The 13,217-nt window shown below is 40.8% G+C and overlaps 1 long non-coding RNA gene across 1 annotated transcript in view; it reads right to left on the minus strand.

Annotated features, from left to right (window-relative positions):
• LOC111924871 (uncharacterized) overlaps positions 1 to 13,217 on the minus strand; it is a 101,452-nt gene that overhangs the window by 41,831 nt on the left and 46,404 nt on the right. The window contains exons 6-8 of the long non-coding RNA XR_002861879.2: positions 9,702 to 11,750; positions 6,316 to 6,471; positions 5,607 to 5,694 (exon numbers count right to left, since the gene is read on the minus strand). This is a non-coding gene — a long non-coding RNA (uncharacterized LOC111924871). The remainder of the gene's footprint in view (positions 1 to 5,606; positions 5,695 to 6,315; positions 6,472 to 9,701; positions 11,751 to 13,217) is intronic.

Here is a 13,217-nt window from a genome sequence, read left to right on the forward strand (position 1 = left end):
CAAGGTCTGAGGTTTTTTGTATGAATCATGTTCACTGCATCCTGGCTTAACCACACCCCCAACTACTTCTGCTGGGAGCCAAAGAGTTACTGCAATCACCACTGGTAGGAGATACCATGTGCAAAAGCATTATTTACAGCAGGATGCAGTGAAGATGAGAGACAGAGACTGATAACTTTATCTCAGGGGTTACCTGGGAAAGACTGCTCTAGGTCTATTTAAAAGAGTAACTTTAAATAATGAATAAATTAAGAGATATTATCATTCAAATATTACTTCTTGCTATGACAAATCTTTCATGTAACCCTTAGCCAGGTTCTGTTTATTTAAGGTGATGCTCATTTGAATAGTTTGGGAAAGAAGTGCTTTCACTGTACCTGTTATTCAATTTGACAGTTCTTTGCAACATGGGAGAGTCATGTTTGAACTTGTACAGAGAAATGTCATTGTCTTGTCTTAAGAAAAGATATTCAAGATACCTCAGATAATGTTCACATGCATTTAGCCTCCCTGAGTGGAAAATTAATGTCTGGCAGAAGTTTTTATATAAGGGTGTCGTGGTTTTAAACCAGTAACTAAAAAAACCTACTTATTTCTTGTTGTGAGATATGGATTAGAACAAGACGGCAAATGACAACAGGTTGTCCCATTATTAATGCAAAACTGACAATTTTTATCAGCCTTTAAAAACTAATGTATAGTTTCTGAGTTATGCTCAGTGCTGCGAATCCAGCTAGACAGTTGCCTGTAACATAGATGTCTCCACTGTATGTTTATTCCTATTGCTTAGAGCTCTTGTAGATGCAAAACATAGCACAGACATAATCACCTCTTGGTCTTTTCTCTGTCAGACATATTTCACTTCTTTTATACTGTGCTGTCAGATAATCCCAACTCCACCTTTTGCAATCAGGAACAAGAGTTTCTCAAGGCTTTAGGCGCTCACTCAGCTCAAATCTGACCACATGACTTGGACTTCTGCTCTGAATCATCCTCTGGAAGAACCTCCTAGATATACACCTGTCTGTTGACTCCAGAGGGAACCAAATCTAAAGGTCAGTCAGCTAACTCAGCCACCTAAATCACAAACTCGATTGTGAATGTTAAATAAAGCCACTCACAGTTATGTGGGGGTAAGAAATTAAGGGCAGAAATGGTTCAGTGCTACATTTATAAAGAGTGAGCTTTTTAGAGCATTTTCCTTTCACTAAAGGTAGTTTTTGAAGTGGGAGAGGGAATCCATAAAAGGAATTGCTTTTGCACTATTATGCAAAGGTGCACTAGTCACAATCCAACCACTTGTTGAATATTGCGTGTTTGCCACGTCTGCATTCACTGCATGAAGCAAGGAGGTCAGAAGCAGGGATCCTGAGTTTGGTTCTTATCTACATCACTGATTCAGTTTGTAGTATTAAGCAAGTCAAGTGAGTGGTGTCAGGTTGGCATCACAGGTTTTCCCACATCACAGAAATGCTGTATGGCTGAATTAATTTATGCTTATGAAGCACTTAAACTTTTTGGGAAGTCAGTGCAGTATTATGAAAAGGAATTTCTCACAGGTTCCAGAGAAGCTGGGATCCAGAGGAACTGAGGCAATTAATCAATGTTCTTATGGAGTGAGAACACTGTGCCTCTCTGAAAGACAAGCATACACAAAAGTTAAGAAATTGTTTATTCCAGCCGTAATAGGAAACTTTTGTATATAATTCCCCTGCTTACTCAGAGGCACTTTTAACATCTGTCAGGCCAGGCCTAGCACTTAGCACACAGATCTGAGGACAGAAACACATGCCCCATTTCCTGACAGCAGCTCACCCACCACTGCTGCTGGACTCAGGGACCACGCATAAGACACCAGGCTCAGTTCCACCAGTGTGCAGTTGGACTTCATGGACCAAATCCAAATTTGTGCAGGTGTAAATGAGAACCACACAATCTGTTCCATGCCTTTAATGAAATTTCAGTTCTGATTACATGGCACTCTCTTCCTTTTAACCATTCAAGAAGGGCTGAGGACTGAACCCAAAAGCTACTCACCTTCATTCCTTGATTCTTTGAGGCATGCAGTATTTCAATCAAAATCCTTATCAACAGCTCCAAACATCATTCCCACCCCTTCCCATTCAGACAGTGCCAGTCAGGTCAAACAGCAATCACCACCACATTTGGAGTCATTCAGGGGAAAAGTGTTTAAGGGCATCCACTCTTTTCTTTTAAATCCCCTGACTTCAGTCCAGAGCTCTTCAAGCTCTAGCAATAGAAAAATTACATCTTTCACTCAAACACCACCAACCCACTCTTCTTTCTTGTATTTAATCATAATTCCTGTTCACTGAGTTGTTCTTTCTCCTGGGTTTCTACACCTGTGCTCCTCTCCACTTTTACTCAATCTTTAAGCATCTGGTAATATCCAGTCCTGCCAAGTTTTCCTATGAGAGCAAGCACAATCAGAGGCCAATAGTGACAGTAATCACTGTAACAGACAATTTCAAACATTGTGTGTTCCTCTTACACTACAGGGACTGCTTTCCCAGCCCAAAGAGAAAAAATTAAACTGAAAGCCTTAGAACTATAAAAAAAATGTGTATTTTCAGCTAGTCAGGAAAGATAATGCAGTATTTTGGTTTTGGGGTTTTTTTTATATTCTTTACACCTATGGACCCCTACATGCATTCACACATCTATACTTCAGAGCACTTTATCACTTCAGTTATAATTTAGAATTTTTAAAAGGCATTGCAACTGATTGCAGTCTGTTGCTATCACCCAAAGAGTCTGAAAGCATAATCAGTGTTGTATTCCTTATCTGCTGTATTTCCTTGTCTCCTTTTGCACCATGACAGAGGATTAATCACCTGATGGGAATACCACAGACTGCAGAGATCTGGTGGGAAATATATTTCTGAATGACTTCACACTAGTCAGAAGTTCATGATGTCTATGATTTATTGTCTCTAGTGAATTTCTCATTGCTTTTGAGAATTTAAACTCGTTCAGCTGCTCCTAGTGATGAGGCACAGAATGCAAATACAAGGCCACAGTAACTCTGTGAAGCTCATATTTGGAAAGCAGCTTTTCCAAAATACGCAGAGAAATGATGACTTTAGACCTAAGGAGGAGAAGAGCAACTTACTTTTCAGCTGTTTTCACATTCTTTTCTGGCTGTGCTGTAAAGACTTATACATAGGAAAAAAAATGTCGAAGAACTGTGGCCAAAATCTGAAGTCCTCCTTCAATTTTCATCACATTTTTACATGGCAAACTACCTCTCAGCATACTTCCATGTAATAAGATACACACATGGAACAGCAGAAATAAGAACAAGGCCAAGATGTCAGGACTGCTCTTTGGCATATTCAGGATGTACCAACTGGAAGCTGAAAATGAGAGCAGCTCAGGTAACAGACACGGTTGGACAGATGGGGTTTATATACCCCAGGAGGGTAGAAATGCTCACTAGGATCATTCAAAAGCAAAGGCAGATGGCAACATCACAAAAATTCTACCCTGAATAAGGATTTCAGGTTCAGAGCCCTGATCTAAAGGAGCAAATATAGCCTGGCTGCCATCACTCAACATTTCAACTAATTTTTGAAACTAAAACAAAAATTTTGAAATTTTTGTTATTTCTTAATTTCTTCCTCACTGTTCAGTTTTGATATTCACTGCTACATCTCCTCTTCAGCCTTGAATATGGTTAGTAATTTCTTTGGGATCACAAAACTATAAAAGCAATGTTTAGTCATACAAAATAAACACTAAACATTTTACAACCTCTAAATATACTTCTGAAAACATACAGTATCTTCTTTGGCCCAAAAAGACTTTAAAGGCTGTCTTCACTGAGCAATGTGATAAAAAGGACCAAAAATATTCAAGATACTGGCAGTGTTTTAAGTGTTAAAAAGTAAAACACATTTGAGCATGCATGTGAGTAATGGTCTGACTACTGACTGGTCTGTCTCTGTGAAAAGGGGCATAAAGCTCTACTGTTCTGATATGAATAACTGCAAGTGACAATGCTAAACAAAAGTAGTAGAAAACTAAGGTTATCAAGAAGTCAGTAGGCTATAACTAAGCTAGTAAGTCAAGAAGCTGTTTATCTGTAGTAATATCTACATAAATACCAGAGACTTACAAATTCGAGTGCACACCAAAACCAGAGAACTTTCCTAATGCTTGACTTAGGAGAAAAGAGACACTGTGAGATGAATAATTGGTTAGGCTTTCTTCCCTTTGTCACTCCCCTAACAGTCTGGATATGCCTATCCTCCATTTTGAGAATTTATATGTTCCCTGAAACGAAGAGAGGTTTCATCTCCTTTCAGCTATCACATTCACCTCTTTCAGAAGGTCTGCTTTGCCTAAATTCTTTGACAAGGAGTGAGTGAAATCTCAACTGCACTGAAGGCAGGTGGGAAATTTGCCATTCACTATAACAGAGCCAGGGTTTCAACAGAAAGTTTATATCTGTAGAAGACCAGACTGAATCTAGTCCAGTGTTTGTGAAGTGCTTTGAAGTAGAGAGTGTTGCAGCACAGAAAGTATTGGTATTATTACTATTGCTATTGAGTGCATGAGAGAGAAGAAAGGTAGAAACCTCAGAATGAACTGGAAGGAAACACTGATTCTGGAGATCTTTCCCAGAGGTCAGTACATGGCATTTTTCTAAACAGTTTCCTTTAAAAGCGTCTAGTAAAATTCTCTTTCAACCTAAGAACTTTCTTGGCATGTTAATCAGAAGCAGATCTTCCTACCAAGCCCAGCCATCCTTATGGAAAGCGTCCTATCTTTTCCTTTACATAGTTTTCCTGAGTTTTATTACTGGTCTCTAAAGATTAACTGAAATACTCTACAGAGAGCTTACTTTATTTTTACTTTTTTTCAGAACCACTACTGAAGCCCACGCTGGAAGGAAAAATTTATGTTTTGCTTTCACCCTGTCTGTTCTTCCTCTGAACTACAGTGTGGCCCATGCACCGCACTGGCCCACAGAAAAGAGAGCCTGGGATTCAGTGTTGTTGGCAATTATAAGCTCTTCCGTTACTTGTGGTTGTCGTGTATTTATTACCACCAGACAAGACAACGGTTGGTCATCAAGGAAAAAAAAGCCCTCTCCCATGATCTCATTAACTAGTTTATTCTGCCACACACTCATTCAGAATTCTTTTCAAGTTACATGGACAACACTGCAGTCGGGAAATGCATTAGCTGCTACCAAAGAAACTAACATTTGGGTCTTGGCTGTTGCTTCCTCACAGTATTCTCAGATCACAGTCCCTGCCGTTCCCTCAAACATCTTGCTCATTGGGAAAAAAAATGTTCCCTATAGGGTTCAGACACCCAGGAACTGATCTTCAAGTGGTGCAGACTGTCAGGGTTCCCTTAACCTCAGGCAACCCAAGGTTGTAGGCTTCAGAGGATTTATCAGCAACCCAGCAGCTGTGAGAAGAGCACAGCTTTAGGTCAGAGAAGGAACAGGCCAGCAGTTGTGAATCAGCCATTGGCACACTCAGCTCAGCTGAGAATTCCCAACCACAGCCTACAGAAGGGAGTTGTTACATCTTGATTAATTTCAAATCACACTGTCTTCTTTCAGTCTCTACCTTTTTTGGTTATCTCAGTGCACAGCAATGGTCCCAGTGGTTGAGATCTGCACAGTTGTATTCTTGACTCTGATCTTAATCATGTGGCCTGCGATGGAAACAGTGACAAATAACTTTTATCAGTCAACTAAAAAGAACAAGCTTTTATTAGTCTTCTAAATTTAAGCAACTACACTACAAGCCAAATAAAGGTGGTACTACAAAATATGCTATTAAATACTTCACTCTTTAGTAGGTATAATTGCAGTTACAAAGAAATTGGAAGTACTGTAACCTATGAATCTTCCAAAACAATTTATTCTTCTGTTTTCAATCAAGATGTCACTTACTAACAAGCTATTGCTGCTAAGACACAGTACATTAGCACTGAATTAATGCACCTATACATCTTCTAGAACGGAATCTGGAATGGATCTGATTTCTATATGAACAACTGTGATCACATCTATCTATATGCAATCATGTCAGCACTTGATGCTCCTACAGTTATTTTTCAAGAAGTCTTTTAGTCTCTCAGTGCTTTGGAAAATGAGGCCACTTCTTTGTAGACTGCAATATGGATCTAAATGCCCAAGTTTATACAGATAGATTTTAAAACATTGGAAACAGTGAAAAAAACTGCATTAACAAGAACAAACCCAAATATAACCATCTATTTATTTATCTAGTATTTGCTGCAAGTATATATGTATCCCCTATTTAAACTTACCAGTAAAAAATAGTATGTTTGGATGTAACATTTCAACCAATAAACACATTCCTAAGGGAAGATATGGCATGCTTTTCCACCACTTATCACAGTCAAACACACCAGCTGCATCTGTTCAGAGCAGTTCATATCTCACTTAACGCTACTTGTCATGGCCTGTGACATAAAAAACAAGGTACCTGGGCTCACTCTCCGTTCTTAGGAAGATCCACAACACTGCACAAATCAGTATTTCCTTCATGCCACACTGCTCTTAAGCATCCATGGGTGATTTCAACACATACTGTTTTTTTGACTCCAACAGAACAAGCAGGCAAGGGGAGATTTTAGAAAAGGAGAAAGATGGACAGAGTATTGATCCCTCTCTGTGCCCTCAAAAACCACACAGGCAGCTTAGGCTAGAGAGACTTAGCAAAAGATCAGTGTTTTACCACTCTCTGAAATCAGCTGTAACACCCTTACGGATTTAAGAGGGTGAGGATTTCGCTCACTCTGTTTTTTTCCTGACAGAGAAAGTCTAGTGGTCTACTTTTATGGGGTTACCTCTTCCTTTTCTGGAATCTGGGGAAGCAGAAGACCTGGTGCTGCTAAAGCCCTTTGATGTGCTAGTCTTCTGCAGTTTCCATGTCCGCTCTGCCTGTCAGGGTCACACATGTTCACAGCCCCATGGCTGAGCAGTACCTCATAGCACATCTCCCTTGCCTTCCCTACTGCTGCAAACACACAGGCACCCTCTAGCCATGCACCTCACCTCCTCAGCAGCTCTGGAGGCCTGTGGTGGGTCGGCTCCACTGATCAGCTGGAGATTTTGTTTAGAAGGCTTCTTTATGCTGTTTATGCTGCTGTCAACACCACAAACCTAACACTGCCACCTGGTTGTTTATATACCTCCACTCCAGGACACCCTCTACTAACACTGCCCAGTGTGTGAGGGTGCAGCTTCTCTTTTTTATTTTTATAAGGTTTGTTAACCACATTGCTATAAGATATTCATTCAGATTTCACCCAAACAGACCTCTTGCTGTCAGCATTTAATTATGCTTGCATTCCTATGTAAATAGAGCGTTAGCCAAAATAGAGCTTTTTATAGAAGATAAGGTCAGGCACATCTTTACAAGAAAAGGAAGCTTTGGAAGCTTCTGTACTTCTGACAAGAGTAAATTTCTAAATGCAATGGAAAAATGCATAGAATTGAGCATGTTCTGTTGGTGATAAATCACAGTATGGAAAGTAGTACTCTTTATATATCTTTATTTGGAGGCTTAAGAGTATATATTTAATGTGTGTATATAAAATACGTCATTTTAAGACGAAAAAGTCTTTTCAGACTTCCATTGAAAAATACTATGCACTAAAGATCACTCTTTTTAATGATTCACAGTTAAGAAAAGATTTCAACCAAGTTTTTCTCCCAAGCTGGGTATCAAATTATTTGACAATCTTTTTCTCAGTTTGGCTCATGTATGTAAACATCTGGAGAAACATTATGTTCTAAGCTTAACCACAGATTTTATATCACAAGATAAGCATACATTTTAAATACAAGTTTAAAGCTTAAAATACTGAAATCTCATAAATTCAAATAGGTCCCTAGTCTTCCAAGTATAAATGTCCATTACCCTTTCAAATAATTTTAGAAGAATAACACAATCTTTTGAACAAAAATACCAGACCCCACTGTGTTTAGATTAATGGGAACTGCAGCAAGCCTCATAGAATTTTTTTCCCCACTAACATGAGTCTTAACTCAATTGTCAAGTTTAGTGTCACCTCCAGTCTAGATTCCTGTGAAAGGTCATGCAGATCTAATGCACTGGCTCAACTTCTATTGTACTGGGACATTGTGGTTAACTTCAGATCTCCAGCTAGCATTCTCAGTAACCACACTGAGAGGTAGAACTGAAATCACATTGAACAGAGCTATTTCCATGATAACAGGTTTTTGAAAAACTTGTGCAAGTTTCTGGTGATAAAAAACTGCATCAGCTATTTTGGTTCTTGATTTGGACACATTCAGTGGAGTTGAACAGAAATTAAGTATCAGTTAACCTGATGCTGCTCCAGAAATTTATACGGAACAAAATTTAGTGTTCTCAAAATGAGACTTGACAAGTTATTTTCTTGTGGCAAATTTGCCTTGACAATACTATTTTGATTTGTCCAAAGGTTCCTATGTTTCTAGTAGTGTCAGTAAGTATCACAATAATTTAGGTGCTGATAATTCATATGGATCACCCAAGTTTTTTCTGAGACACCATCAGGAAATCAGAATTTGGTTCACCATCTTTTCACTTGCAAACCTTTAGGTACCCTAAAAATGCTTCATGAGAAAGACAATTAATGAAGCATTTGCAATTAACTTATTTTATTGCTGAGCACTGCCCCAGTACTGTGATGTAATTCACCTGTGCTGTTTGACCTAAAGGGGAATTTGGCAGTTGAAGCTGAGATGTTCTCACGGATCTGCCCTATTACCTAACTTTACCTACTGCTTCATTAGAAAAGTGTAAAATGATTTACATATAAATGTAAAATCAATTTTATACATATACAGTCAACAAATGTCTTCCACTATATGATTAAAAAAAAAAAAGACATTTGATTTGGCTGGAAATGCTTTGATAAACAACAGGTCTCATTGACTACACCATTGAAATGCTCTAATGAATTTTTAATGTCTTTAGTTGTTTAACTGGATCTTATTACAAAGAAGCTGAAGACACAAGGAGCATGATGTTTCCTCCACTGGCACATTTAAGAAATCAGTAAAGGCATGCCAAGAAAATGTTCTGTTTTCAAAACAAGGCTCCAAAACTGAACTCAGAGGAAAAAATAAAAAGCATTTTGTTGTTGTTTCTAGAATTAAACTACTGCTGCTGATTTAAAATGTACATTACCCTTTTCTCAAACTGAATACACTTGGTTCTGTCCTTTACCTCCCAACTGGTATGATATTGCATCTGTGGCTGGCTGACAGGTGGCAGAAACTGATCACATTTGAAAACAAATTAAAGGTGAGAGATGTCTTGCTGCACAGACAGTAGGAGGGAAATTCTGTTACTATAATCTATGTGGCATTTCCACATGAAGTTAAAAACTTGATTTCCAAGACGCTGACATGCTTCACTTCTAGCTACTATCGCACAGCCTGCCAGCTGCAGAGATCCTCCCTCTCTGCTTAGTAACCCCATACTGATTAACAAGATTGAACTGAGAAAGTTCACCTTTCACTGTTTTGTCAGGTCCTTCATTTACTACCAATGTCCCCATGTCTGTTGCATGTTTTAAATCTTATATGCAGTCCCAAGCCATAGGAACTCAAGCACAATGAGATGATAAATCATTATAGACTCCTCTAGCATTCTGCAGTTTTTCTGGTGACTGACCTGCTGTGCCTTGAGAAGCCCCCCAGCTTGCATGGAGGCTTTCTTTGCTGTAAAAGCCTATGTTTTATCATCACCAACAGAACAATGGAGCTGGCTGCACATGCAGTAGGAGCCCAGTGCACCACTGGAGAGAAGAGCCTCTTGCAGAGCTTACAGAGCAGGGATCCTGAGGAGTGTAACACAATGAGGCCCGCAGAGCACTAAATGCACGTATGGGTTGCTGTGCCAGGGCTCCACTCAACAGGCTGCATCTCCTGGCATAGTGACAGGGTAGGATTAGTGCTGATCAGATAGACAAGCTACTTGCTCCATTTCCTCATGTAAGAAAGAGAGGAGTAATACAGTGGGGATAGGAAGAGCTTCAAAGCCTGCAAGAACATGAAAACTGATTCCATATTTAAAAAAAAAATAAAATAGAGGTGCATCTTCCAGCAATTTTTCTGAGCACAGTGAAAAAGGTCCCAAAGTTCACTCGCCCATAGATTTCCTTGAATGAGAAATAACATGTAGAAAGTGGGTGTCTTCTTCCCAGAACACACTCCAGAGTGTTTGAGAATGTACCTCATCCTCCCCCACAATTGTTTGTTTTATCCATCTGCTATTGCCCCATATTTGATTATGAATTGAAAGCATTCTCCTGGAGCTGCACTCTGAGCTTTTCAAACTGAAGTGTTTGAATAAGGCTTGTCACTACAGGAAGGATACAGAGGGCATCACATTCCCCAGCTGCCTCCCATCACCCTTTCCCCCTCCCTGCACCTCAGGGCCAGCAAGCAGCTTGGATGCAAAAGGGGAGAGCTCTAAGCAGCTGCTATCTCTTCCCTGTTTCTCCTGCTGAGCAGCTTCCATGCAGGAAAGTGGCTCTGTTGCTTGATTTCAAGTTGGAGGAGCCTGAGGGCAAACAGAATGGTTCATTGGGCTGTCTAAGCCTGCAGTGCCACATTAGTAGAGGATGGATTCCCCCCGTCCTACACAGCCACAAAGGACATGAGAGAGAGGTCATGTGGCTCCCCAATTCTCCCTGCCCCAGCCACAATGCTTGATTAAAGAAATTATCCTAATTTTTCCCAGATGAGTGTCCCAAGGAAATGCACAGTCTTAAAAAGCATTTCTTTCGGAAGAGTCTGCAGAAATAGGATGTTCTGCCAGTATTCTAAAGTTGGGAATTTCCCCATCTTCCAGAGGACTTTCCAAGAAGGGGCATTTGAGGGTGATTTTCACTTCCTCTGCACTGGCTGAACAGACACATGAAATAACCTGTTGAAGTCTTGGGCTATGGAGAAGTTTCTTTGCTCCAGCCAAGTGTCCTGCAGAACAAGCTAAAACTCTTCAGCTCAGCCTATAGGAGAGCTCTCTGGCACTGTCAATGGCAGCCAGCAGAGCTGGGAGCACCCATATTGTTTGTGCACTGTTCTTGAGTGAGAAGAATAAAAATCTTTTAAATGTATAGCCTGTTTCTTAAGGAGTAGTTTTGGGTTTTTTCCTGAATTACTTCAATAAGCCATTTGCATTTGATAATTTAACTGATATGGGGGCTGTTTCAGGTAGCAAATTTACTGCTTTGTTCTTCACAACATGAGGAAATTTATTTTAAAAACAATTTTTCAACTTCAAAGCTTTACAAACTGACACAAAACACAACACACATACACACACCCCACCCATGCTTCACATTTTAGCCATTTGCAGAGCCCAAAAGTGGTGTGGAGACAGCTGACAGTAAGGAGATTGAAAGAGGTTTTTCTGTGTGGGCTCCTGCTGCAGCCAGATTAGATGAGGGAATTAGAGACAGGGTGCGGTTCCCACCTCGGATGCCTCTCCTGCACTTCACAGACCTTCACACTGCCTTATTAACACGCACTTCCCTCTCTCCTTCCAAACATGCAAACTGCACCCTCTCCCAGGTCCCTCCTTAGCTTAAGGGCGCTGGCATGTTCTCTGCTGACTTTCTGGAACCCAGGGATTTCCAATTATTTCCACATCCTCCTCCTGTTTCTCTTCTGGCTGTGGTGCCTTTGGGCTGCCGGCTTGACTTCCCACTCCACAGGTCTGCAAGGCAAGGGCAGAAACGCCAAAATTAAGAGAGCAGAGTAATATTTGCACAAGGCAGAAAGGAAGAGGAACAAATATAAATTGCCTAGGGCCAAATCTGCTTATTCTCTCTATCTTGCTCCTTTCTAAAAAGGCAGACTTCGTGTCTCCTCAGGTTCTTGTTAAGCTTCCCAGGGCATCCAGCATTGTCTCTCTCAGTTCTTAGGAAGCAATGAGGAGTGTCTTCTTTGCTTTTAGGCACAAAAGGCTGCATGAAGGTGAGTACGCTCAGCGTGTTTCATTTGAGTATGTGTCACCACACTGCAGCAGATCTGAGAAGCCTTGAACATACTATTGCAACATTTTGAATTCCTGCATTAGATGACATCTTCCCAGAGCAAAAATTGACCCCAATGTGACAAGTAATTGTTGCAGAGCCTGCACCTAAGGCCTGTCCAGCACTCAGTCTAGCAATTCCCTCACTAAGATACCAGCTTGGCCCATCACACAGCCCCTAACACACTCCCTTGGCTTCCTAGTGCTTGTTTAACTGCTCTTCTCTTTTGAAGAGTATCAGAGACACTCTTCACCCCATTTCTTCCAGACTAGGAAGCTGGTGGCCATAAGCAGCCTCCTCCAAGCCTTTCCCTGGCCAAGGCTACAAAGGGCCCTCCACCCTCTTGCTTGCTTGTGGGTACTACTACAAAATACCCTCTTTGCCCTGTTCGCAGGCCAAGTATTGCAGGGAGGGAAGGGGAAGGAAGGAAAAGGAGATAGCAAATGGAGTTATTGTTCACAAGAAGGGTGGAGGAAACATAGAGAAAAGCTGACTTGAGATGCAAGGCTCTTTTAGTTTCCTCCTTCTCCTGTAAGGACGATTTCTGCTGTTCCCATTCTTCCCCACTCTACTTCCCTGCTCTAATCTAACTCCTGCCTCTAAAGGAAGGGGAAGAACTGTGCCTGTCATTTGCAGAAGTCCTGGCTTGATGCTCTTCTCTAGGAAGTCAGACAGTCAGAGCAGCTCTCCACACTGGCAGAGCTGGGCATGTGGTGAAGGCCTAGGGTCAAGTTGTCGATAGCACTGCAGGTCTTCATATGCCCATCTGTTAGATGGCCAGAGAAAGACACACACCAAGCATTTATCTGGTTAATTACTCCTTTCATTTTCTGTATTATTCCCCATTTAAAAATCTGTATGCATACACTTGCAGCCCCTAACAATGGCATGTTTGTGTGATTCCAGCTGACCAAACAACAGAAGTTATTTATAACTACAGATGACCGGACTCTGCTGTATTTTCATTTATGTAATTTTCCTTAGATCATCCATTGGAAAGGGGTCATACTTTCATGTTTCTCACACAGAAGGCCCTGTAGGTTAGCACACAGGAGATGAACCTTGGCAGCCTGCGCTGCTGGACTGCCTGAAGAAGAATTCTCACTGCAGCTGCCTGAACCAAGAACACACAGGGGCTGAGGGTGAGG

This window comes from Cyanistes caeruleus, chromosome 1, assembly GCF_971803275.1.
Source record: "Cyanistes caeruleus chromosome 1, bCyaCae1.hap1.1, whole genome shotgun sequence".
Taxonomy (NCBI): Eukaryota; Metazoa; Chordata; class Aves; order Passeriformes; family Paridae; genus Cyanistes; species Cyanistes caeruleus.